We start from the raw sequence: 24,603 nt of genomic DNA on the forward strand, positions 1-24,603 counted from the left end.
GCTTCTCCTTCTGTCCTTCACCCTGCTTGTGCTCTCTCTTTCACTCTCTCTCTCTCTCTCAAATAAATAAATAAAATCTTAAGAAAAAAATATGCAAGTGATAACAGGCAGTGAAGCATTATGGGGCCAAGATCTGGGAGAAAGTGGAAACAGAGAAAGCTGAGCTCAGCCGCTAATTCCAGAAGAGGCAGCTGAGAGTATGAAAAGCTGAGCTCAGTAGTTGACAGACTTATATGCCAAGGGATCAAGACTTGGCGTTCAGGGCCCAGCAAAAAGGTGGCATCTCTCGCTTTGGGTTGCAAAGGTCTAGGAGTAAACATAAAGTATAAATAGAAGAGTCCTGTACAAGGACTGTACTCCTGTCCTTAAGGGACTGTAGTCAAGATCTGAGCCATTTCAATACCTGGAAACTGGATGAAGGAAATCCAAGATTTCTATTGTCCTAGCTGCCTGCCAGAAGCACATATAAATCTTTTCTGGAGGAAGATAACATCATCCTTGGCCTCAATTTATTTATGCAGTTTTCCACATCTAATGCCCAACACTCACTTAAAAACAACCAGTCTATAGGGAGGGAAGAAAATGTAATAAAAATAAAGTTACAAAAAACAGCAGCAAACAGTAACAGAGGGGTACCTGGCTGGCTCAGTCAGCAGAGCACACAACTCTTGATCCTGGTTTTGTGAGTTCAAGCCCACATCGGGTGTAGAGTGCATTAAAACAAACAGACAAGCAAAACCACAGTAACAGAGCTACATGAAATTCAGTAATGGAATTATTCAATGCTGACTTCAAAATAATCATATTTAATATATTTAAGGAAATAAGAGACAAAACTGAGAAATCAGCAGACAATTTGCAACTACAAAAAGGATAAAATAAAAATTCTGGAAATGTAGAGTACAAAAACAAAAATTAAGAGTTCAAAGGGTGGGGACGCCTGGGTGGCTCAGTTGGTTAAGCGGCTGCCTTCGGCTCAGGTCATGATCCCAGAGTCCTGGGATGAGTTCCGCATCGGGCTCCTTGCTCGGTGGGGAACCTGCTTCTCCTTCTGCCTTTGCCTGCCTCTCAGCCTACTTGTGATCTCTCTCTCTTTCTCTCTCTCTCTGACAAATGAATAAAATCTTAAAAAAAAAAAAAAAAGAATTCAAAGGGTGGATTCAACCGGGGCTGAAGAGAAAATCAGGGAACTGGAAGTTAGGTCAGAAGAAAATAGCCAGAATATAGCCTGGCGAGGTGAAAGGATAGCAGAAGACAAGGTAAAAGGAGGTAAGAGACACAGGGCATACGGAAAGAAAGCCTAGTAGATGTTTAACTGGAGTGCCAGAATGAGAGGAGAGGAAAAATTGGGGCATAAATAACGTTTTTCAAAATTGATGACAGACATCCATTCACAGTTTCTAGAAGTCATGTGAACCTGAAGCAAGATAAAACAGAAGAAAACCACACCCAGGTACTTCAGAGTAAAGTTTAGGAAAAGCAAAGACAAAGAGAAAATATTCAAAGCAAGGCAGGGTGGAGGCGGTGTGCAGATTGTTTTTACTTACGGGATCAGACTGACAGCCAGACAACTTCTTAGCACAAACTACAGAAAGCAGAAAGCAAGGTGATAGTATATTTGACTTGCTGGCAAAAATAGCTACCAGTGTAGAATTCTGTATCCGATGAAAATACCTATGATTGAGGCGCCTGGGTGGCTCAGTGGGTTGAAGCCTCTGCCTTCAGCTCGGGTCATGATCTCAGGGTCCTGGGATCAAGCCCTGCATCGGGATCTCTGCTCAGCAGGGAGCCTGCTTCCTCCTCTCTCTCTGCCTGCCTCTCTGCCTGCTTGTGATCTCTCTCTCTCTCTCTGTCAAATAAATGAATAAAATCTTAAAAAAAAAAAAGAAAATACCTATGATAGATCACACAAATGACAATATGTTCTTCCTATCCTTTATTCATATCTTTTTTTAAAAAAGATTTTATTTATTTATTTGACAGACAGAGATCACAAGCAGGCAGAGAGGCAGGCAGAGAGAGAGGAGGAAGCAGGCTCCCTGCTGAGCAGAGAGCCCGATGCGGGGCTTGATCCCACAACCCTGGGATCAAGACCTGAGGCACCCAGGCGCCCGTATTCATATCTTTTTGTTTAAAAAGTGTGCATCAGGACTTTCTCCCTTGCTGCTGTGTGGAATACTAAGCATGATCGCCGTCATGTGAACATACCTGGGCTTCTCCACTGGAGACACAGGCCCAGTCACCCCAACCCTCCAGCCAACTTGTCAACTGACAGTGACCATATGGGTGAGCCTACGTGAAGCCAAGAGAAGAACCACGCGGCTGAGCCTGGCCTAAGTCGGGAGCAAATAAATTGTTTGGTGGTGATTCATTACTTAGCAAAGCTAACCCATAAAACAGACTTTGAGGGGGGCGCCTGGGTGGCTCAGTGGATTGAGCTGCTGCCTTCAGCTCAGATCATGATCTCAGGGTCCTGGGACTGAGCCCCGCGTTGGGCTCTCTGCTCGGCGGGGAGCCTGCTTCCCACCCCCACTCCGCTTGCCTCTGTGCCTGCTTGTGATCTCTGTCAAATAAATAAATAAAATCTTTTTAAAAATTAGAAAAAAAACTTAAAATATTAGTGTATACGATATTCATTCCATCATGGAGGGGACAGCGTTTTGTCCTTGCTGGAGTGCAGGCTTACTCGGGAGAGGGGTTCGCCTTCCCTGCGCGCAATGCTTCCCCCCAAAGCCCGGTCTGCGGACTCACGGAGCCCCTGACCCAGGCTCGGGGGACCACACAGAGCCGGGCTCGCAGGCGAGGAAGTCTCTCGACAGCCAGAAGCACGTTCCCGGGCCCCCGCGCGCGCAGCCTTCCCTGGTCTTCCTGGCTTCGTCCCCCGCCATCCTGAAGCGGCCGCCTTGGCAGAGCCGCGGAGTGGCCTTCCCAAGCCTCAGTGGCGGGGCTGGCTGGGGCCACCGCTCGCAGGGCCGGGGCGAGGCTCCCCAGAAAGCCTCCTGAACCCCGATTGCGCATCCCCTCTACGGCCTCCTGCTCCCGTGGGATTCGTGGCTGCGGGAATCATGGAGTGGAAGTAGACACCCAGGCGCCCCTCTTCTTTTTTTTTTTTTTCTAAAAGCTTTACAGTTATTTCCATAATCCATTTTGAGTTAATTTTTAAGATTTTATTTATGGGGCACCTGGGGTGCTCAGTGGGTTAAACCTCTGCCTTGGGCTCAGGTCATGCTCTCAGGGTCCTGGGATCGAGCCCCGCATCGGGCTCTCTGCTCAGCTTGGAGACTACTTCTCTTCCTCACTCTCTCTGCCTGCCTCTCTGCCTACTTGTGATCTCTCTCTCTCTGTCTGTCAAATAAATAAATAAAATCTTAAAAAAAAAATGGGGGAAAACTCCAGGAAGATGCTGCTACTCTTTCTGTCTCTTCCTCAAGTACATATGTAAAATCTTTTTTTAAAAAGTTCTATGTTAGGGGCGCCTGGGTGGCTCAGTGGTTAAGCCGCTGCCTTCGGCTCAGGTCATGATCTCAGGGTCCTGGGATCGAGCCCCGCATCAGGCTCTCTGCTCTGCGGGGAGCCTGCTTCCTCCCCTCTCTCTGCCTGCCTCTCCGCCTGCTTGTGATCTCTCTCTCTCTGTCAAATAAATAAATAAAATCTTTAAAAAAAAAAAAATTTCTATGTTAAAAAAAAATGTTCTATGTTTATCCTCCTTTCTCTCTGCCTGCCTCTCTGCCTACTTGTGATCTCTCTCTCTCTCTGTCAAATAAATAAATAAAATCTTTAAAAAATTTTTCTGTTTATGTTCAAGAGGAGTATTGGTTTGCAGTTTGCTTTTTTTTTTTTTTTTTGAACTTTGTCCGTTTTTTGTATCAGGGTAATACCAGCTTCAGAAGATGAATTGGGAAGTGTTCCCTCCTCTTCTATTTTCTGGAAGAGAGTGTGTAGAATGGTTATTTATTCTTCTGTTAATGTTTGGTAGAACTCTCCAGAGAAACCTTCTGGGACTGGCAGTGTCTCTTTCTGGTAGAGGATTTTAAATCAAATCTATTTCCTTAATAGTTATAGGGTTATTCAAACTATTTTATATTGAGTGAGTTATGGTAATTGTGTTTTTGACAAATGGGTCCATTTCCAGTTCTTCTTTTTTGTCAAATCTCTGTGTATAAGTTATTGGTAGAATTCCTTATTATCATTTTGATGCCTGGAGGGTCTGTGTTAATATCCCTTACTTCATTCTTTTTTTTTTTAATGTTATTTATGTATTTCACACAGAGAGAGAGATCACAAGTAGGCAGACAAGCAGGCAGAGAGAGAGGGGGAAGCAGGTTCCCTGCTGAGCAGAGAGCCAGATGTGGGGCTCGATTCCAGGACCCTGGGGTCATGACCTGAACCGAAGGCAGAGGCTTAACCCACTGAGCCACCCAGGCGCCCCGGGAGCTCAGTTTATTGATTTGAGACTTACCCTTTTTTTTCTAATGTATCCATTTGTTATGCCCGAGTTTTCACATCTGAGAGACCACCAAGGAGCCAACACCGATGTAATCACACGAGAGTTTATTTGACAAGCTTAAGCTTGGGCCCACGTATACCCGACAGAGCGGAGTAGGTACTTGGACCCTGAACCAGATTACAGTCAGAGTTTTTATTTATTTATTTTTATTTTTTTAAAGATTTTATTTATTTATTTGACAGAGAGAGATCACAAGTAGGCAGAGAGGCAGGCAGAGAGAGAGGAGGAAGCAGGCTCCCCACCGAGCAGAGAGCCCGACGCGGGGCTCGATCCCAGGACCCTGGAATCATGACCTGAGCCGAAAGCAGAGGCTTTAACCCACTGAGCCACCCAGGCGCCCCACAGTCAGAGTTTTTAAAGGCAGAGTAGGGGTGGACTCGGCGGTGGGTGAGGACAAAGGGGATATTCAGAAGGGCTATCGGGGTAAAGAAGACTGGCAGGATACTGGAGGCCTGGTTATTATCAAGCCAAGGCCGTTTTTCCCTCTAATGAGGCACTAACATGAAGACAGTTGGAGTTTCCTGGTGGAATGTCACATTCCTCCTATCAAACATCCTTGTTAGTGAGATTTAGCACTGGGATATTTGTAAACCGAGGTAGACTCCTGTCTTGCAGGATTGTGATTTCTACAAGTTAACTATTTGTTCACACATACTAGCGAGGGGAGGGGAGCGGGAGGAGAGGGGGTGCCAGGTGCCGGCTTTGGCTTTGTCAAGTTGGCTGTACTGATGTCAGGGCTAGACTCGAGGTGGGTACAGCCTTGTTTTCCTCGGCCTCCACACATTTAGTGTGTAAATCTCCGTCTCGACACTGCTTTAGCTATCTCCCACACATTGTATTTTCATTTTCATTCAGTTCAGTGTATTTTTAAAACATTTCCTTTGATGCTTCTTCTTTGACCCATGGATTATTTCCAAGCGTTTGGCAATTTTCCTGTTCTTTCTGTTATTAATAAGGTGTTAAACTGATGGGCGTCAACACTGGAAAGGAGACCTGAATGCCATACAATCCTCCCCCTTTCTTGCCTCAAGGCAAGGAAAACCAGGCTTTCTTATTTGCATGGCCAGAAAGCCGATGCCATTGAGAAACTACTTGGGACTCTGAGGTCATCCACTCGCCTTTTCTGTCATCTGATATTTCCCACCTAAAGCCTTCCAGGGGCACCTGGGTGGCTCTGTTGGTTGAGTATCTGACTCCAGCTCAGATCACAATCTCAGGGTCGTGAGAATGAACCCTGTTTTGGGCTCCATGCGGGGCATGAAGCCCGCTTAAGAGTCTCTCTTTCCCTTTCCCTCTGCCTCTCCCCTAACTCTCTTTTTCTCTCTCTCAAAAAAAAAAAAAAAAAAAGAAAGAAAAGAAAAGAAAGAAAGAAAGAAAGAAAGAAAGAAAAAGAAACAGATGAAAAAAATAAAGCCCTCTTTTCTCTGTGCCCCAGAAGTTTGCAGAAGCACTTGACAGAGTGTTTTTTTTTTTTAAAGATGTTATTTATTGGGGTGCCTTGGTGGCTCAGCAGGTTAAGCCTCTGCCTTCGGCTCAGGTCACGATTCCGGGTCCTGGGATGGAGCCCCGCATTGGGCTCTCTGCTCAGCTGGGAGCCTGCTTCTCCCTCTCTCTCTGCCTGCTGCTCTGCCTACTTATGATCTCTGTGTGTGTGTGTGTGTCAAATAAATAAATAACATCTTTTTTAAAAAAGATTTTTATTTATTTATTTATCTGACAAACAGAGATCACAAGTAGGCAGAGAGGCAGGCAGAGAGAGAGGAAGGGAAGCAGGCTCCCTGCTGAGCAGAGAGCCCGATGCGGGGCTCGATCCCTGGACCCCAGGATCGTGACCTGAGCTGAAGGCAGAGGCTTTAACGCACTGAGCCACCCAGGCGCCCCTAAATAACATCTTTTTTAAAAAAAATATGTTATTTATTTATTTGAGAGACAAAGAACAAGAGGGATGAGGGGCAGAGGGAGAAGCAGACTCCCCGCCGAGCAGGGAGCCCAATGCAGGTCTCGATCCTAGGACCCCAGGATCATGACCCGAGCCAAAGGCAGATGCCCAAAGACTGAGCCACCCCGGGACCCACTGACAAACTGTTTTAAATTCCACACATGGAATTCCGCAACCAGAAGATGGAGGAGCATACTCAGAAGAGAGCGAGTTCCCTTGTTTATTTTATCCATGGTTTGTTGAGGATTTTTATCTCTCAAATGGATTTTTATTTATTTTTTAAGAGATTTTATTTGTTTATCTGAGCGAGAGTGAGCACAAGTGAGAGAAAGGGCAGAGGGAGAGGTAAAGGAAGGCAGCCGAGCAGAGAACCCAACACAGGGTAGATCCTGGGACTCTGGGATCATGACCTGAGCTGAAAGCAGACGCCCAACTGACTGAGCCACCCTGTTTGAGAAACAGGGGGCCCCTGTTTCTCAAAATCTATTGCCATGGATCCAAATCAAAATCACTCTCTGGCCCTGCCTACCTTTGTTTTGACTCTTTTTTTTTGTTGTTGTTAGATTTTATTTGTTTATTTGACAGACAGAGATCACAAGTAGGCAGAGAGGCAGGCAGAGAGAGGAAGGGAAGCAGGCTCCCTGCTGAGCAGAGAGCCCGACGCAGGGCTCGATCCCAGGACCACGGGACCACAACCCGAGCCGAAGGCAGAGGCCCAACCCACTGAGCCATCCAGGCGCCCCTGTTTTGACTCTTGAAACTCAAATTAAGAGAAGGTGGGAGGCTGGCCAGGCCTGACTATGGCCGAAGATCAGCAGCAGATACCTTGTTTGGGAAGAAAAGGAGAAACTAAAACGTGCTGTGTTAATTTCCCAGTTGGACCTCTTCTCTAAAGAGAGTGATTTCTACTTTGCCAGCCTAGTAAGGGGGAAAGAGGAAGAAAGACGCGCTGTTTATCTAAAGAAAGTAGAATGCTGGAAGAGGTATTGTGGAGAGAGGCCGGAGGAGACCAGAATCACAGTACGGGAGACTCAGGAGCCTACAGGGACGAGACCCTCAAGTAGAAAACAGAAGGCTCAAAACTCGGAGCGCCTGGCTGGCTTGCTCAGTGAGACAGGTGACTGTTGAGCTCAAGGTTGTAAGCCTGAGCCCCACGCTGGGTGTAGAGATTATGTTTTTAAGTAATCTACAAGAGAAAACTTTGAAAAGGCTCTTACCCTTTAGTACTTACACACTTGGAATACAAAAGAAAGACGCCTTAGTCAGCTCAGCTGCTATGACAAAACACCACAGACTAGGAGGTTTAATAGCAGACATTTTCTTCTCAGGTTTGGGCGGTTGCAAGTTGGAGATCGAGATGCCGGCAGAGCCCACTCCCGGGGAGAGCCCCACTCCGGTAGTGAGCTGCCGTCGTGCTGTGTGCTCCCACCGGCCCTCCTGGACCGCTCACCTCCTCTTCTTATAAGAGTATTAATCCCTTCTAAGGGCCCACCCTCATGACCTCATCCAAACTAAATCACCTCCTCATGTCCCCGCCTGCAAATATTAATCCACTGGGGATTAGAGCTTTGACATATTGTTAAAGAAGAAAACTTTGGGGCGCCAGGGTTACTCAGCCAGTTGGGCATCTGCCTTCAGCTCAGGTCATGGTCCCGGCGTCCTGAGATCAAATCCCACATCGGGCTCCCAGCTGGGCAGGGAGCTGCTTTTCCCCAACCTTCTGCTGCTCCCCCTGCTTGTGCTCTCTCTCTCAAATAAATAGATAAAATCTTTAAAAAAAAAAAAAAGAAAGACTCAACTAAGTAAATTCAAGGATACAATCGGCTTTATTAAGTGATTCAGTTGAGTTCTTCCTGTTTAGCAGGTAGGGGGGTCGCTCTAAGGAACTGCACCATGAGATGGGCCCCAAGAGGTATTAGCAACAGAAGAGAAAGGTTATCCCAGGTGAGGTCCCCTTCCCTCTGGTGGAAGGACGAGGAGTCTTGTCTGGATGGCCTCATCTCCCTTTGGAGGACGGAGACAGCCCATGTGACAGCTTCCCCTATCGGCCCTGATCAGAAAATTCCTGACTGACCTTTCAGACTGACATTTCTGGGGGAGGCTGAAAGTGCAGTTAGGTATCATATCAAGCTGGGGTTTGGTGACTTGGCCCAAGCACCGCCATGTTGGTCCTGTGGTTTTCTTTTCACCATTCCCTGCTTTCCCTTAGACTCCCGCCGGATGAGAGATCTGGTTGCTCTGTAGTTCTTACGGCTTTTACTGACCCGCTGGGTGATCCTCACAGGTTCACGTTGCTGCTAAATCCCCGTGATCTTCTCAGGCCACAACCCTTAAGTCAGCCATTCTCTTCACTTTTCCTCTCAAGTTCCAGCCTCAGGGAGATCACGTGCTTGGTAGTCAGTAGCTGTGGACAGATATTTATAGCTTCTGAGAGGATGCAAGAGGGAGATTATGGTAACTATAAGAAGGATAAATCCTAATGAGCCATGGTCCACAAGACCCAGATTGATCACAGAAAGACCCCACTGAAGGAGACACCCTTGTAAGCCACAGAGCTTGCTCAGGGATGGCGTGCGACCGAACGTATAATCTAGGTATAAGGGGCGAGCTTAGCCACAGTACAGACGCTTCCTTGCTCAGCCAAAAAGAACGAAAGCTATCCTATTACCAACAACTTCCGCTGCAGATTCTGCAGTAATTTCAAGAATTGAGGAAAAATTCTTGATCACAGCCTCATTTACGTGTATTCCTCACTGGGAAGTTGGGGCAGGCCAACGCCATGAATTCTGGTGGGTCCTTTCTAACTCAACAGTGTAAATTCAAGGCAGTCAGCCAATGAGATCTCTTGTTTTGCTTCAGAAAAGCTGGGCCGGTTATGTTTTCTCCTAGACTGAAATAAAAGGCTGGTCTCGTTTCCAGAAGTGACTTTCCCACTCACCAGGGGCCTTGGAGGTACAGATCAGGGCGTTATCTTTCTCCCGCTAATGCCGGAGTAAAGGAAAGTAAAAGGAGAAAGGGTTTCCCTGTTATTGTTTTTTTAAAGACTTATTTATTTATTTGAGAGAGAGAGAGAGAGACTGAGCATGTGGGAGCAGGGGTGGGGAGGGGCAGAAGGAGAGGGAGAGAGAGAATTTCAAGCAGACTTCCCGCCGAGTGTGGTGCCCCCCCTAGGGGGGGGCTTGATCCCATGACCCTGAGATTATTATCTGAGCTGAAATCAAGAGGTAGGTGCAAAAGCAACAGAGCCCCAACAGGCACCCCAAAAGGGTTTCATGTTTAAAGTATGAAGTCTTGGGGCGCCTGGGTTAAGCAACTGCTTTTGGCTCAGGTCATGACTCTGAGTCCTGGGACTGAATCCTGCATTGGGCTCCCAGCTCCATGGGGAGTCTGCTTCTCCCTCTGACCTCCTCTCTCATGCTCTCTCTCAAATAAATAAATAAAATCTTAAAAAAAAAAGTAAAGTATGAAGTCTTGTTCTCTCGCATTGCAGTGTTCGTGGTCAGGAGCACTTGGCAAGGTCCTTTTCAAGTGGGCTGGGGGGCTGTCTTCTCTTTTTCTGGGGGTGGGGGGTGCCTTCCTTTCATGACGTTTCTGGAGCACCCAGTCGCCGCACTGTAAACTGACGGGCAGGATGCTTTGTCACAGGATCTGGGAAGGTTTCCGTAATCTGTCAGTGACAGGCTTGAACACAGGGCATTAGAAATGACCACTGGCTGGTCATACTACCCGAGGCAACAAGGGATCAGCAGAAAGTTGTGTCAGTACAGCTTGGTTGGCTGCCGATTACTTATGTGGAATGACTTTGTGTCCCAAAAGGAATACCACTAACAGCTACGCTAAAAGCGGTGCCTGAAGCCAGGGGAGTCAAGTAATTCTGGCAAATTTAGAAGTTTTATTTATTCTTTACTTAATTAATTAATTTAGTTATTTTAATTTTTTTTAAGAGGGAGAGAGGGGGAGGGGCAGAGGGAGAGGGAATCTCAAGCAGGCTGCACGCCCGGCTCGGAGCCCAACGTGGGGCTTGATCTCACAACCCTGAGGCCGTGACCTGAGCTGAATTCAAGAGTTGGACGCTTCACCACTGAGCCCCCCGGGATCCCCCAAGTTTAAAAGTTTGAAGTTTAAGGATCCCATTAGGATGCAAAGAGCTGCTTGTGGGGTGCATGGATGGTTCCGCCGGTTACCTGTCAGACTCTTGATTTTGGCTCAGTTCACGATCTCGGGGTCGTAGATGCAGCCTGGCATGGGGCTGTGCACTGGCTGTGGCGCCTGCTGGAGATTCTCCCTCTCCCTCTGCCCCTCCCCCTGCCTCTACGGGAAAAACAAAGCTTCTCGTGGGCCTTCAGGAAACATGCTTATACGTCGCTGTGTGTCACATACGTCACTGTGTGTCACGTTGAGTGAGGCGTGGGCTCCTCCCTGGGCGGGGGTTTCAGTATTAATGAGGTAAGGGTGGCTGTTGGTCTCTCCACGGGTCACTGCACGATCTGTCTGCACCGGGGCGAGTCGGGCTTCAGCTCAAACTGGTTTGCGTGGTTGGGCCGCTGGAGACCTTCCACAAGGCAGTTTATCTCCTCTTGGATTTTGACTGCAAGAAACTAAAACAGATTTGGATGCACTGGTGCCTCGACTGCTCTTGAATTTATACCCATTCAAAAAGGCATATGCTTCGGAGAGCCTCGGTGGCTTGGTCGGTTAAAAGTCCGACTTTTTTTTTTTAATAAAGATTTTATTTATGAAAGAGAGAGGGAGCATAAGCAGGGGGAGCAGCCGGCAGAGGGAGAAGCAGGCTCCCCGCTGAGCAGGAAGCCTGATATGGAACTCAATCCCAGGACCCTGTGATCATAACCTGAGCACTGACCCAGGTACCCTCCCACCCCCGCACTCTTTTGTTTCTTAAGGATTTATTTTTCTTTTTTAGAGAGAGAGAGAGAAAGCACTCGAGTGGAAGGAGGGGCAGATGGAGAGAGAGAGAAAAAATGCTCAGTAAGTGGCTCAGTCAGTTAAGCGTTTGTCTTCGGCCCAGGTCATGGTCCCGGGGTCCTGGGATCAGGCTCTCTGCTCAGTGGGGAGCCTGCTTCACCCTCTGCCAGCAGCTCCCCCTGCTTGTGCTCTCTCTTTCTCTCTCTGTCAAATAAATGAAATCTTTAAAAAAATGAATAAATAAGGGAAACAGCCTTTTTTTTTTTAAGAATTTATTTATTTATTTGACAGACAGAGATCACAAGTAGGCAGAGAGAGGAAGGGAAGGGAGCAGAGAGCCTGATGCGGGGCTCGATCCCAGAACCCTGGGATCACGACCTGAGCTGAAGGCAGAGGCTTTAACCCACTGAGCCACCCAGGCGCCCCAGGGAAACAGCTTTGAATGCCAGAAGAATAAGATGTGTTTTTGGTAAGAAAAGGTATGGGGAATGGAGATGCATTTTTTATTGAGGGGAAAGATAGTCATTTTGTCCTAAAGTGAGGTTCATTGTTTAAAGAAGAAAAACAGGGGTTCCCAGCTCGCTCAGGTGGTAGACCATGTGACTCTTGATCTTGAGGCTGTAAAAACCTAAAAAACAAAATAAAATAAGAATGAAAACAGTGTATAATTGGAATATGGAGCGCAATCTTTGAAAGGGAATTTTTTTTTTTTAAATAGACACCAATTTTTTTTTTAAGATTTTATTTATTTATTTGACAGAGAGAAATCACAAGTAGGCAGAGAGGCAGGCAGAGAGAGAGAGGAGGAAGCAGGCTCCCCGCTGAGCAGAGAGCCCGATGTGGGGCTTGAACCCAGGACCTGGGATCATGACCTGAGCCGAAGGCAGCGGCTTAACCCACTGAGCCACCCAGGCGCCCCTGAAAGGGAATTTTAATGTGTGATCAAGCTGGCTAAGAGTAAAGTGAATTTATTTAAAAATGAGTGTTAATATCAAAAGTATGTGGGGAATTAGGGGCCCAGAAATCCGTACAAACAAACCTTGTTAAACTCACCTTTACCCCCTGTCTTGTCAGTTTTTAAGATTCATGGTCTCTTTGTAAAAAAAAATAGAAAAACTGCTGCCTGCTCTAGTCCCTTCCTTGGATCTTCATGCTTCCCCGCGTACCTGCAAAAATTCAACGTCTGTCTGATGTCAGTTTCCTTCTTAAACCCAGCTCGAGACCCAAAGAGAGTAGAGGACAGTGACTACCCACCGCGCCCCCCCCCCCCCCACCAATCTGGGGCACCACCCCTGTCGAAGAACACAGCTGCATCTGCAAAAAAAAAAAAAAAGGGGTGGGCACCTGGGTGGCTCAGTGGGTTAAAGCCTCTGCCTTCGGCTCAGGTCCTGGTCCTGGGATCGAGCCCCACATCAGGCTCTCTGCTAGGCAGGAAGCCTGCTTCCTCCTCTCTCTCTGCCTGCCTCTCTGCCTCCTTGTAATCGCTGTCAAATAAATAAATAAAATCTTTAAAAAAATAAAAAGAAAGAAATTCCTTCATTAAAAAAAAAAAAAAGTGGGTGAGCTGGGTGGAAACTAGATGCAGAAAGTCTTTTGGAGGCCACAGCCAAGTCTGTGCGAAGAAGGTGGGGCCCCAGGCAGAAAGGAGGGGATGGAGGGGATGGGCCCATCTCAGAATTGTCAGCGTGATCCATTCACAATATCCCCTCCACAGGAACTCACAGGAGACCTGTGTTTCAGGAAACAGCTCTGATCTGGCGCTGAGAATTTCCAGTGGCCCCTTACAATGTAAAAGTAGCCCAGACCTGGCATGGATAAGCAAATGCCTCTACCCTCAAAGGGACTTGCATTTCAATGACCTTCAGGGTTTAGCAGAGTGTAGGGAGAGAATGCACAACATCCCTCCCCAGGAACTCCTCGTTTGCATTCACTCTTGGAAGCAGTGGTGATCTGACCCTAAGAATTTCCAAGGGCTTCCCTTAAAATTTAAAAGTACCTGAGACCTAAGGGGACTTGCATCTCATCGCAATGTCCTTTTATTTTATTTTATTTTTAAAAATTTATTTTATTTTTTCATTGTTCCAAGATTCATTGTTTATGCACCACACCCAGTGCTCCATGCACTACGTGCCCTCCTCAAAACCCACCACCAGGCTCCCCCAACCCCCCACCTTCCTCCCCTCCAAAACCCTCAGTTTGTTTCTTGGAGTCCACAGTCTTTCTTGGTTCCTCTCCTCCTCCTAGTTCCCTCAACTCCCTTCTCCTCTCCATCTCCCCATGTCCTCCATGCTATTCCTTATGCTCCACAAATAAGTGAAGCCGTATGATAATTGACTCTCTCTGCTTGACTTATTTCACTCAGCATCATCTCTTCCAGTCCTGTCCATGTTGCTACAAAAGTTGGGTATTCATCCTTTCTGATGGAGGCATCATACTCCATAGTGTATATGGACCACATCTTCCTTATCCATTCGTCCGTCGAAGGGCATCTTGGTTCTTTCCACAGTTTGGCGACCGTGGCCATTGCTGCTATAAACATTGGGGTACAGATGGCCCTTCTTTTCACTACATCTGTATCTTTGGGGTAAATACCCAGTAGTGCAATGGCAGGGTCATAGGGAAGCTCTATTTGTAATTTCTTAAGGAATCTCCACCCTGTTTTCCAAAGTGGCTGCCCCAACCTGCATTCCCACCAGCAGTGTAAGAGGGTTCCCCTTTCTCCACACCCTCGCCAGCACACGTTGTTTACTGTCTTGTCAATGTCTTTTAAAGGAAGGGAGTACTTTGTTGGCTTCCTGGACAAGCAAAACAGTGATCAACACTGCCCTGGGCCTGGTGACAAGACACTCTAGAGCCCTCCCGAGCCTCTTCAGCCTGGAAAAGTCTTTTTCTCTCTTTCCCTTTCTTCCTTTGAAAAAACAGGTTTGACTACTGCCCAACATTCTGCACAAAAGCAACTCCAATTGTACTGAAAATGTAAAAATAAAAGACAAAACAACAAAGCTTGTAGAAGACAAGGAGAGAACATCTTCATGGTCTTGGGGTTGGACAAGATTTCTTAAGACACAGAAAGCACTGACCATAGGGAAAATGGTGGGAAGTGAGCGTTTTCTGAGCAAGGAACGGAGGGTTACCATTTCACCGTGAGTCTCTTACCTGCAGATGAGTACTTTGCTTTAGGTGTTTTCTGAGGTGTGTTGCCCCTGGGCGCTTTTGCTGTGTTTTTGTTTTTTGTTTTTTTTAGAAGAGGGGAGGGGCAGAGGGAGAGAGAGACTCCCCAGCAAGCTCCCTGCCCCACACGGAGCCTGACTTGGGGCTCCGTCTCACGGCTGTGAGATCATGACCTGAGCTGAAGTCAAGAGTTGGCTGCTCAGCTGACTGAGCCCCCCTGGGCGCCCCTGCTTTGCTATGCTCTTCGCCTTTTAACCGCATGTTTCCCCTAATCGGATTCTGTTCCGTGTCCTGCTGATGTTCCCAGAGTCCCATAGTCCTTGCCGTGTGCAATGGATATAGCTTCCCACCTCACAGAGCGCTGTACTTAGCTGAAGCGCACTGGTCTTACCTGGGAAATGCTATCGCGAGGCCGGCCCCCTCTTGTTTCTGCGTACCTGTCTCGTGTGGCTTCTGTACAAATTCTAACTGCTTTGTCAGACCCTTAACCTTGGTGTGGGGCCATTTTGCTAAAAATGGAGCTGGTAGAGGGTTTCCATGCACCTCACTGGTTTTGTGAGATCACTAGAGGAGTCGAAGCACTGTCTCTCACTCCCATATTCACACGTTTGTGCTCGGTTTTAACAGAGCAAGTGTGGAATTTTATCAAATCCTTATCAGCACCTACTGATGGGAATCCTGGGGAAGGATTTCCTGATGCTGAATTCCCCTTGTATTTACGGACTGGACCCTACTTGGTCATACGTCGTATCTTACTCTTTTGCTATATTGTTGTAGTCTTGTTTATCTTTACTTTGGAATGTTTGCACTTGTATTCAAAAGTGAGAGTTGTCTGTCCATAGGTTTTCTTCTGTACTCTCTCTCTTTTTAAAGATTTATTTATTTATAAAGATTTTATTTATTTATTTGACAGACAGAGATCACAAGTAGGCAGAGAGGCAGGCAGAGAGGGGAGGGGGAAGCAGGCTTCCGGCTGAGCAGAGAGCCTGATGCAGGGCTCAATCCCAGGTCCCTGACACCGTGACCTGAGCCGAAGGCAGAGGCTTTAACCCACTGAGCCACCCAGGTGCCCCAATAATTAAAATCTTCTTAAAAAATACTTTAAAACCATATAAAGAAGGGGAATCGACTCAAATGCCCATTGACAGATAAATGGATAAATGAATGTGGTCCATCCACACAGTGAAATGCCATTCGGCCAATGAGGTTTATCCGCGGCACAATCATTGCTAAGTGAAAACTTCTCCCAGTACCCTGCAGTGACAACTTGAGTTAGAGTTGGCACTGGCAATTTTTGACGGTCTCTATGGAGACTGAATGATTGATGGCAGGATGCCTGGGTGGCTCAGCTGGTTAAGCATCTCACTTAGGTAATGATCCTGGGGTCCTGGGATTGAGCCCTGCATCTGGCTCACTGCTCTGTAGGGACATCTGCTTCTCTCTCTCTCTCTCTGCCTGCTGCTCCCCCTGCTTGTGCTCTCTCTTTCTCAGATAAATAAAGAAATAAATAAATAAAATCTGAAAAAAAATTGATTGATGGGACATTTCCTCCTCGAGGAATAATCATCCTGGGAGTGCATCCTGGGAGTGCCGCCTGGAGGCCTCCCACAGCAGAGGAAGTTGTCAACCACCTTCCCCAGGGAGTGGACACCCCCATCCTGAGGGTCACAGATTCACAGACATGGGAAGGAATTTTTTTTTAATTGGAGGGAATTTTTAAAAATATGTAAAAAAATAAAAAACTAATAAAAATTTAAAAATATTGGGGCATGTGGATAGCTCAGTCAGTTGAGCATCTGTCTTTGGCTCAGGTCATGGTCCCAAGGTCCTGGGATCAAGCCCTGCGTCAGGCTCCCTGCTCAGCGGGGAGTCTGCATCTCCCTCTGCCTGCTGCTCCCCCTGCTCATGCTCTCCTTCTCACTCTCTCTGATAAATAAATAGATACAATCTTTTAAAAAATTAAAAAAATATATATGAGGTTCTGATCCATACTACAATATGTTGCAAACATTATTGAGAGAAATCAGGTATAAAATGACAAATATTACATAATTCCACCTAAATGAAACATCTAGAATGGGCAAAGTCACGCAGACAGAAAGTAGGTAAAGGTTACCAGGGGTTGGAGGAGGGGAATGGGGAGCCAATGGTGAACGGAAACAGACTTAAGAGGTGATGAAAAGGTTTTGGAAATAATGGCAAGAGTCATTAAGAATGTACTTAATGCGGGGCGCCTGGGTGGCTCAGTGGGTTAAAGCCTCTGCCTTCGGCTCAGGTCACGATCCCAGGGTCCTGGGATCGAGCCCCGCATTGGGCTTTCCGCTCTGCGGGAGCCTGCTTCCTCCTCTCTCTCTGCCTGCTTCTCTGCCTACTTGTGATCTTCGTCTGTCAAATAAATAAATAAATAAAAATCTAAAAAAAAAAGAAGAAGAATGTACTTAATGTGCCTGAATTGTGCTTAAAAGTGGTGAAAATGGCAAATTTTGTCTTATACATATTCTGTGGCAATTTTAAAAAAGCAAGAGAATGATAAATCTTTTTTTTTTTCAAGATTTTATTTATTTATTTGACAGATAGAGATCACAAGCAGGCAGAGAGGCAGGCAGAGAGAGAGAGGAGGAGGCAGGCTCCCTGCTGAGCAGAGAGCCCGATGCGGGGCTCGATCCCAGGACACTGGGACCATGACCTGAGCTGAAGGCAGAGGCTTTAACCCACTGAGCCACCCAGGCGCCCCGAGAATGATAAATCTTAACCCAGGCTATTGGTCCCGTGGTTCCGTGCCAGGACCAGCTCGTAGTTTCTCAGGTGTTTTTCTTTTTTTTTTTTTTAATGATTTTATGTATTTATTTGACACAGACAGAGATCACAAGTAGGCAGAGCAGCAGGCAGAGAGAGTAGGGGAAGCAGCCTCCCCACTGAGCAGAGAGCCTGAAATGGGGCTCGATCCCAGGACCCTGAGATCATGACCTGAGCTGAAGGCAGAGGCTTAACCCACTGAGCCCCCCAAGCGCTCCTATTTCACAGGCATTAATGAGCTTATTTTAAAAATAAACAAAATGTAAGCGGGCCTTGAATGGACAAATTTTATGGGTAGTGGATAATCTGATGCTCTGCATCTGTATTAAAAAAAAAAACAACAACCAATGGAAAAGGAAATACCCATGTTCCCAGGAGCCAAGGTAAGTTCTCCTACAGAACACGAGAAGCCCCCTGGGTCTCGCATTTGCTTGCTTCATGCCATCAACAGGGCTTTCAGTGTGGCCAAATGGAACAGCAGGAACAGTCCCTTACACATGCTGTCAACTGAGCTTTGACAGAGGAGCAAAGGCAATTCAGTGGAGAAAGGGGCAATTTGTTCAACAAATGGTGTGGGAACACCTTGGACATCCACATGCAACTAAATGAACCTGGACATGGACCTCACACACTTCACAGAAATTAACTCAAAATAGATCATAGACGGAAACATAGAACGCGAAACTATAAAATCCCAGAAGATGATAACCTAGGGGAAAACCTAAATGACCTTGGGTTTGGCGATGACTTCTTTGGATACAAAGTTTCTGGTGCCTTTGGAGTGGGCAAACTCAATGTTTGAAGAGAGGTTGGACAGAGTTTCTGGGCCAAGGTCCAGCCTCAGCTTCCCTGAGAGATTCCTTCTGGGGAAGCCAGTGGGCAAGGTCATGAGTGACTGCTGGGAAACAGGGCTCCCCAGATGGGCATCTGGCATGGTGGGGATGTGGACCAACAGCCACATCCAGGGGAAAAATAAAAGAGTGAGCTCCTGACCTCTTCGTGCAATCAAGGCTGGGGTGAAGTAGAAGCCTTCCATAGAGCGATGCAGTGTCCTCAGGAGATCCAAGCTTCAGGGCATGGACGGAAGGCAGCACAGAGTCATGACAGGACCAGCCGGATAAGAACCCAGGTAAAGCCCACCTTGGCATTTGTCTTCGGGCTAAACAATGCTACAATGGCCACGACAGTCATGGTGGAGACAGCCCTCCTGCTATGCTGGAGTGGCCCCCAGTCTCTTCTTCCTTGCTGAGCTCAGATCAAAGTAGCTACCCCTGGATCGACTGTCTCTCTCTTTTTTTTAAAGATTTTATTTATTTATTTGACAGAGAGAGATCACAAGTAGACAGAGAGGCAGGCAGGGGGGGGGGGAGCAGGCTCCCCGCTGAGCAGAGAGCCCGATGCGGGACTCGATCCCAGGACCCTGAGATCATGACCTGAGCCGAAGGCAGCGGCTTAACCCACTGAGCCACCCAGGCGCCCTCTCTTTTTTTTTTTTAAAGATTTATTTATTTATTTGACAGACAGAAATTACAAGGAGGCAGAGAGGCACGCAGAGAGAGAGGAGGAAGCAGGCTCCCTGCTGAGCAGAAAGCCCAATCCGGGGCTCCATCCCAGGACCCCGGAATCTTGACCTGAGCCGAAGGCAGAGGCTTTAACCCACTGAGCCACCCAGGCGCCCCCCAAAGATTTTATTTATTTACTTGACAGAGAGACAAACAGCAAGAGAGGGAGAGAAAGAGAACAGAAGCAGGAGGAGTCGGAGAGGGAGAAGCAGGCTTCCCGCTGAGCAGGGAGCCGGATGTGGGGCTCCATCCCAGCACCCCTGGATCATGACCTGAGCCGAAGGTAGAGGCCCAACCACTGAGCCACCCAGGTGCCCCTTTTTTCTTTTTTTTTAATTGAAGTATTTTTATTTTATGTATAATGAGTTAGCATTAAGGTAGATATCTTGGATATCTGCAGATAAGGTAGGTCTCTTGGATGACCTTTTCAAGGAAGTTCACATAATCCAACTTAATGAAGCCTGTGTTCTTTGTGTACTGATGGAGACAGTGGGGGCAAACATTGACACCGTTTTTCCAGATCAGACCGTGCTGGGTTAAGCAGATTCCCTCGGATGGTTCTAGTAGAGTTGCTGGTGACCCATCTCGCTCTCGGAGGCAAAGAAGAAAAGGGCTGTTGGGATTTTCTTTTTCTTTTCTTTTCTTTCTTTCTTTCTTTCTTTCTTTCTTTCTTTCTTTCTTTCTTTTTTTTTTTTTTTTTGATTTTCTGATTGCAAAAAGAAACAGACATTAACTCAGGCAAGAAAAGGGGTGTATTTGGCATGATGCTGAGTAGATCACTGAAATGGTGGCTTGTTTGATCGAGCAGGTCTTGGGATGCACAGGCGTGACCTGTTTTGCGCAGGGCCCAGAGCAAGGAAGTGTCCCACCGAAGGACGGGGCTGCAGTGCAAGCTGCTCAGCCATCAGAGCCTAACCAGGCCGACCTGAAGGCTGGCAGGGATCTGTCCATGGTAGATAACGATGCTGCGAAGAGTCCGTGGGAAGCCTCTATAGAAGGATCCAAGCACAGACCCGTGAGGGTCTGGAGCAAGGCCGGAGTCCTGCCGCAGAGCTTCTTACTATTCAAAACGCAGCTGCCGTTGCGCTGCTGGGCTTTGGTACAGACGTGGAAGCCCACCACGGGACATCCAGTACCCATGTGACTGTGGCTGCCCATCATGAGCTAAGTATTGGCAGACTCACCAAGTCATGTGGCCAGGCAGGCACAGAAGCAAGATGGTGAAGATGGCACCTTCAGGACCAGGCCCATCTGGAATCAGAGAGAGGCTCAAATCCAGACCCCAGGTCACCTGCCTCCATCACGCTGGTACTCCCCCTCAACTAGCTCATATCTGTGAACTCCTGAGCGGTGCGAGAGGGAGTCACTGCGACTGACCAAGGATAGGGAAACGCTTAGACCTGGATCATTGGTGGGTCATCTTATTACGTTGGTACTAGGAAAAACAGACTACTGCCTAGCTCCAGTCCCACTCAGGGTGATGACAGAGAAATCCTCCCAGTGAGCAGTACACTTGATTTTCCACTTGGTAGAGAGAGAAATGGCCTGAGATAAAGATGTCCATGAAAAATGACTTGGAAGATTGGTCAGGGACCCAGGAGGCATCAGATTGGAAGGTCAGTAAAAAACGTTCTGTACCCAGTGCCAGTGTGTGGTGGGAGTTTTCTAGAGCACCGAGCAATTCCTGTCCACCGTGCAGTGTTCGAAAATTTAGATCGAATCTGACTATGTAGCATTCGTTCTTTTAAGACCTCACCCCACCTCAGACACCAGTCTCAAATCCAGGTCATTTTTTGTTTTTTTGTCTTTAAGATTTTATACATTTATTTGACACAGAGAAAGAAAGCACACAAGCAGGGAAAGAGGCAGAGGGAAGAGAAATAGTCTCTCTGCTGAACAAGGAGCCCAACTTGGGCTCCCTTCTAGGACCCCGAGACCATGATTAGAGCCAAAGGCAGATGCCCCACTGACTGAGTCACCCAGGCACCCCTCAAATTCAGGTTGTTGCTTGTACCTCTTACCAACTGGCTATAAATCAGAGGTTCCCAAGACCCCCTCTGTAGGTTGGATTAATGTGTGGGAGCAGCTCAAAGGATGCAGAGACACTTACTAGATCATTGGTTTATTATAACTCGGGAACAGCCTGATAGACAAGGCATGTGGGAAAGGCACAGAGCTTCCATGTTCTTTCCAGGCACGCCACTCTCCCGTACCTCCAACCCAGGTCTCCAAACCCTGTTCTTTTTGGGTATTAAAGGAGGCTTCATTACAAAGGCACGCTTTTTTAAAAAGATGTTATTTACTTATTTGACAGAGAGAGAGTGAGCCAGAGAGCAGGGCACAGGAGCAGAGGCAGAGGGAGAGGGAGAAGCACACTCCCCACTGAGCTGGGAGCCTGCCACGGGCCTCAATCCCAGGACCCCACATTCGGGAGCTGAGCGGAAGGCAGATGCTTAAGGGACTGAGCCCCCCAGGTGCGCCCACGAAGGCATGATTAGTCAGCTCACTGGCCATCAGCCATCGATTCCACCTTCGGCCCCTCCTCCCTCTGTGGACCTCAGGAAAGGAGAACTGAAAGTTCCAACCTTCTAATTATTCATTTGGTTCTCCTGGCAACCAGCCCCCATCCTTAGGTGTGGTCCCAAAGTCACCTCATTCACATAACAAAAGACACGTTTATTGCTCTCCTCACAGGAAATTCCAAGCATTTCAGGAGCTCTGGGCCAAAAACAGGGACAAAGACCAAATATATACATTTTTTTTATTATAAATCACAATGCTACAGTCAGAGACCAGAAGTTTTGGAGAGGTGCGTGGAGACATCTAATGTGCCTAGGGCAGTGCATAAAAAGGGACGTGGATTCCTGTGTCTCTGCCAGTGGCCCCCCAGCAAAATGGGAACTCCACCTCAACCACCCCGCAAAGAGAGGGAACCCCGTGGTGGGGCTTAGCCGGCTTCTCCCCACAGCGGCAACGGCTCCGTGAAGGCAGTGGTCTTGGTGCAAGGGCTGGAGGTTCTGCACAGGCCCGGAAGGAAGAGTTTTCTTCCACCAAGGATGATCTCGATACTGCCACTACTGAATGCCTAACCGAGCCAGCAGAGAGATCAATGCTGAGCAATTGGTATGATGCCCATTTCTCAAAAGGACCAGCCAGCCATTTGGTAGCAGGAAGGTTACATCAGGATTCCTCCCACGCTGGGGGTGGGGGGCAAATTAGTCACACTTAGGATGTGGATTTGCCTTCCCTATGGGCAGCATCTCTGCGAGCAATCCATCCGAGGGCGCACACAGCCCCTGATGGACTGACATGCTGTGCCACACAACACTGCTTCAGGGCGAGAGATTCACGGTGAAGTGTTCTGTTGAACTTGAAACAGAAGTTAGCATCAGGCCCACCTAGGCTCCTCGTGCCCGTGGACCATCCAGCCAAGAAAAGATTGTTATACTGGTGGGGCAGCTGACCCGGGGGGACATCAGGAGTGGCACTGCTGCTCTCTAAGGACAGCAAAAAGAATGCCTGCAACCGAGAACATTCGATCGTGTGTCTTTGTGTTTCGTAAACAGACACACAACTGTGGCCTGACAAGGAAGGTTGAGACCTATGTGGGATGAAGACCCAGTTGAAGCCTCCAGGAAAAACACCTAGACCAGTGATGCTTTCCAGGGACGAGGGAAATTCAGAACTGGTGATGGAGGTATAGTCAATCGTAAAATGGCCACAGAGTCCTAACCATTCGCGTGTTCGGAGACATTCCTATGCATTATGACTTTGTCACTCCTCCCATCAAGAAGTGGTCTATGGGGGCGCCTGGGTGGCTTAGCGGGTTAAAGCGTCTGCCTTCGGCTCGGGTCATGATCCCAGAGTCCTGGGATTGAGCCCCGCATCGGGCTCTCTGCTCGGCGGGGAGCCTGCTTCCTCCTCCCTCTCTCTCTGCCTGCCTCTCTGTCTACTTGTGATCTCTACCTGTCAAATAAATAAATAAAAAATCTAAAAAAAAAAAAAAAGAAGTGGTCTATGCAGTCCTTGAATCTGGACTTTGCTTTGTGCAGTGAGTAGAATGATGTCCTCCAAAATGTTCAAGTCCCAATCTCTGGTATCTGTGAATGCAATCTTATTTGGAATTAGACTCCTTGCAGACGTAATCATGTCAAGAGGAGGTCATGCTGGAGGAGGGTAAGCCCTAAGTCCAATGGGCCGTGTCCTTATAGAACAAAGGAAAATTGGAAACACAGAGGAGACACGAAGGGAAGAAGGCCATGTGAGGACATGCAAAAACTGGAGTGACAAGTAACAGCTAAGGAACAGCAAAGATTGCTGGGAGCCACCAAGAACCTAGGAAGAGGTAAAGAAGGATCCTCCCCCAGAGCTTTCAGAGGGAGCATGGCCCTACCAACACCTTGATTTTGGACGTGGAACCTCCACAACTGTGGAAAAGCACCTTTCCGTTGTTTTAAGCCACCAGGTTTGTGGTCCTTCAGCATGGCAGTACTTTCTTTGGGTTTGGGGTAGACAATTCTGAGATGCCCTCTATCCACCTCCCAGCAAGGTCAAGTCTCAGCAGCTCGGAGTGCCCACCAGCTTGAGAATGTACCCTTGAACTGGCTTTCATCCCGAGACCACTGTCCAGCACAAGGAACCTGTACACCAGCCCTTGTCTCAAGGTCTGCTTTTCCACTCATCTCTTCTGCAGACTGGGAGCAGGCCCACCATTCCTGATTCCCAGCCTCTCACCCAGCAGTCAGGGCGGGGAAGGGCTTTGGAGGGGCCTTCCCCAACTGCCGCTGTCTAATTAAACAGCTCCTAGTGGTTAATGATTCGTCATTTGCTAAAGCCTGGAAATGAAGCGTGCGGCAATTTAATCAAGTGAACTTCAGCCGGGGGGCCTGGGCTCAGCAATTCTCCCGGGCACCCCATGGGAAACCAGCTCTCAGTCTGATGCTGCTTTCCAGGCACAGGCCTTCCCTCTCCAGGCCTGTCCGAGAGGAGAGGGCAGGCTGTGGGGGAGAAGGAGATGGAGGGAACGTCAAAGCGGGGTGCCTGAGCGTGGGCTGGGTGTGAGACACAGGTAGGCAGCGGACCAAGGTGGGCCAGCCCTGCACATACGCAAGGGTCCCAGGGCACCCCAAGCCATGTGGCATGGCGGGCTCTCCACCACCTCTTCTTTTTATCTTATTTTAACAAAGGTGTCCGTTTAAACGACAGCGGGGGAACGGCCGAGTCGAAGGGGAGAAGCAGTTATTAAAGGGAAGTCGGAGGGAGGGGCAGAGGTAGTCGGGCTGCAGCGTGGAGGCCCTGGGAACCGGGCTGAGACCGCGACCCCCTCCCGAGGCCCCGAGCTCTCTGGGGGATCCCGGGGGACGCTTTTCCAAGCCGGACTCCTGCCTCCTGGGCCTGCAGCGCCTCGGCGGCACGTCCAGAGCCGAGAGCCGGGAGACTCGACGCCGGCGGGAGCGGGACGTCAGGCCCACCCCCCCGACCCCAGCCGAGGCCCCGCCCCCGGCTCTCCGCGCCCGCTCCCGCGGCCCCCGCAGCTCGCGCTTGCACCCCGCCCAGCTCCCCTCCCCCGCGCGCGTGCGCCCCGTCCCCGCGCCCCTCCCCCCCCCCCCCGCCGCCGCCGCCGCCGCCGCTGGCGCGCGCGCGTGCCCGTCGTCCCGAGCGGGAGCCGGAGACTGCGGGGCCGACTGCGGGCCAGAGAGCGGGCG

The 24,603-nt window shown here is 48.5% G+C and overlaps 1 non-coding gene across 1 annotated transcript; it reads left to right on the top strand.

The window, feature by feature from the left end:
• Positions 1-15,713: 15,713 nt before the first annotated feature.
• Positions 15,714-15,853, top strand: LOC125092473 (U4 spliceosomal RNA). The gene has a single exon (XR_007124938.1). It is a non-coding gene; the product is annotated as a U4 spliceosomal RNA (small nuclear RNA).
• The last annotated feature ends 8,750 nt before the right edge of the window (positions 15,854-24,603 follow it).

This window comes from Lutra lutra, chromosome X (assembly GCF_902655055.1).
Source record: "Lutra lutra chromosome X, mLutLut1.2, whole genome shotgun sequence".
In the NCBI taxonomy this organism is placed as follows: domain Eukaryota; kingdom Metazoa; phylum Chordata; class Mammalia; order Carnivora; family Mustelidae; genus Lutra; species Lutra lutra.